This window comes from Orycteropus afer, unplaced genomic scaffold, assembly GCF_000298275.1.
Source record: "Orycteropus afer afer isolate SDZICR_OR568_19922 unplaced genomic scaffold, OryAfe1.0 scaffold00074, whole genome shotgun sequence".
Taxonomy (NCBI): domain Eukaryota; kingdom Metazoa; phylum Chordata; class Mammalia; order Tubulidentata; family Orycteropodidae; genus Orycteropus; species Orycteropus afer.
The window spans coordinates 5,204,899-5,207,447 of record NW_006921661.1 but is presented as its reverse complement, the minus strand read 5'-3'; the positions used below and the strand labels follow the sequence as shown (position 1 = coordinate 5,207,447).

Here is a 2,549-nt window from a genome sequence, read left to right as displayed (position 1 = left end):
TTTTGTTACGGAGCTGTTCAACTTTTCCACCTCAGTCTGTATTAGTTTAGGTAAGTAGTGTGTTTCTAGAAATCTGTCCATTTCCTCCAGATTTTCAAATTTGTTGGAGTACAGTTCTTAATAGTATCCTGATATTATCCTTTTTATTTCAGTTGGTTCTGTTGTGATGTCACCCGTTTTGTTTCTTATTCATGTTATTCCCTCTTTTCCTTTATTAAATTTGCCAGTGGTTTGTCAATTTTATTAATCTTTCCAAAAAACCAACTTCTAGTCTTGTTGATATTTTCTGTTGTCTATTTTCTGTTTCATTGATTTTGGCTCGAATCTTTGTTATTTCCTTTCTTCTGGTTACTGTTGGCTTTTCTGTGGAGTCATCTATTTGTCTTTTCAAGTGTGTTAAACTCTGATTTATGTGTTTTGGGGCTCTTGCATTGGGTCCATAGATATTTATTATGGTTGTATCTTCGTGTTCAATTAATGCTTTAATCATTATATAATGTCTTTCCTTGTCTCTTATGGTGGTTTTTGTCTTAAGTCAATTTGATCAGAAATTCATATTGCCACTCCTGCTTTGTTAGTTGCCATTTGCTTGATAACTCTTTTTCCAACCTTTGATTTTTAGCCTATTTTTGTCTTTGTCTCTAAGGTGTGTCTCTTGTAGATAGAATATTGATGTGTTATGTTTTCTTATCCATTCTGCAGCTCCTGTGTCTTGAGTGGTGCATTTAATTCATTGACATTCAGTTTAATTATCGACAAAGTATGAATTGGTTGCTGTCATTTTGTTATGTGTTTGTTCATGGTGTTCCTGGTTTTTTTGTTCCATATAATTTTCTGTGCTGAGCTCATTATGTTTATGAATCATGTTATCATTTCCTTTGTTGCTGCTGTTTTAGTATTTGCTAAATATTTGTGCTTGCCTTTTTTTATTGTGATGTGAAGCTTTATCATTTTTCTCTGAGGTTACCTTGTGATTTATAATTTTCTCCCTGAGTTTAGAACAGTCCTTTCTATCTTAACAATTCTCTTGACTTCCTTACCATTTAGAAATTCTGTAACTACACTGTTTTTTCCCTCTTTTTTGGTTTGTAGTTGTCCTCATTTGCCAATTGATGTTTCTGGCTCCCTGTTTACAATCTTGTAAGCTTATTTTACTTTGGATACTTCCATAGCTGTGTTGGTTTCTGTGTTATGTCACCGTGTGTATTAATGTTCAGTTGTTCACTATTATTGGTTCTCTGTTCAAAGGACTCCCTTTAGTATCTCTTGTAAGGTTGGTCTGGTTTTAACAAATTCTCTTAATTTCTGCTTCTCTGGAAATGTCCTAATTTCATCATCATATTTGAGGGACAATTTTGACAATTATTTTTTATATAATTCTTGGTTGGAAATTTTTCTCTTTCAGGATTTTATATGTACCATCCCATTGCCTTCTCACTTGCATGGTTTCTGCTGAGAAATCAGAGCTTTCTTATTGGTTGTCCTTTGTAGGTAGCTTTTCATTTTTCCCATGGTGCTCTCAGGATTCTTTCTTTGTCTTTGGTTTTGATGAGTTTGATGATGATATGTCTTGTTGATTTTCTTTTGGGGGCTATCCTGTTTGTGGTTCATTGAACTTCCTGGATTGATACATTCTCATCTTTCATCATATCAGGGAAGTTCTCTTCCAATAAATATTGGACAATTTTGTTAGTGGTTTTCTTTTTCTCTTCCTGTTCTGGAATTCTGATTACACGTAGGTTATTCCTTTTGATGGTATCTCACATGAATCTTAGGCTTTCTTCAATTTGTTTTGATCTGTTTTCTCGTTGATCCGTTTCTGTGGTAGTTAAAGTTGTATGGCAACTTGGTTGGGCCTGGTTGAGTGGCTGTGGCTGGGCAGCTGGTGGTAGTTATTCCCCATGATGAAGCAGCTGAGTAGCTGCTTAGGGATGTGGTCTGCTTCCCATATATAACCAGCAGCTTTGGGAATGGTCTCTAGCTTATGGCATGGTTGGACCCTGCATGTAGCCATGTCATTGTTCAGCAGCTGCCATGCTCTGCTCACCATGGGACTTACAATGGGCTTGAATTAATGGCCTGCCTTGTGATTTAGTAACATCGGGACTGTGCCATTTTATTTGTTGACCTTTGGCTTGTTACCCTTAGCAGCCAGTACCTGCCTGAGTGAAGTGATGCCTCTGGCTTCAGTGGGCCGAGAGCAAGAGGCAGAGCTGAAGCCCGAGGTTGAGGGGCTTTCATCCAGCCCCTGGGAACCTGGCACTTTGAATTCAGACTTAAAGCCTCCAAATTATAAGAATAAACTCCTGTTTGTTAAGGCCATTTGTGATATAGTCTTGTCAGAGCGGCACTAGGTAACCAGAACAGTTTCCAAAGAAGTATTTAGTTATTTGCCTTCAATCTCATTAATTCTGTCTTCCATTGATTTGATTCTACTCCTTTGCCCTTTCAATGTGTTATCTATTTCTGAAAATTTAGTATTAATCTTCTGGATTTCTATCTGTAGATTTTTTATCATTTCTAATTTTTTATTTATTTTGTTCTTGTAT

At 36.4% G+C, this 2,549-nt stretch overlaps 1 protein-coding gene across 1 annotated transcript in view; it reads left to right on the top strand.

Moving 5' to 3' along the window:
- UVRAG (UV radiation resistance associated) overlaps window positions 1-2,549 on the top strand; it is a 481,244-nt gene that overhangs the window by 257,255 nt on the left and 221,440 nt on the right. The window lies entirely within an intron of this gene.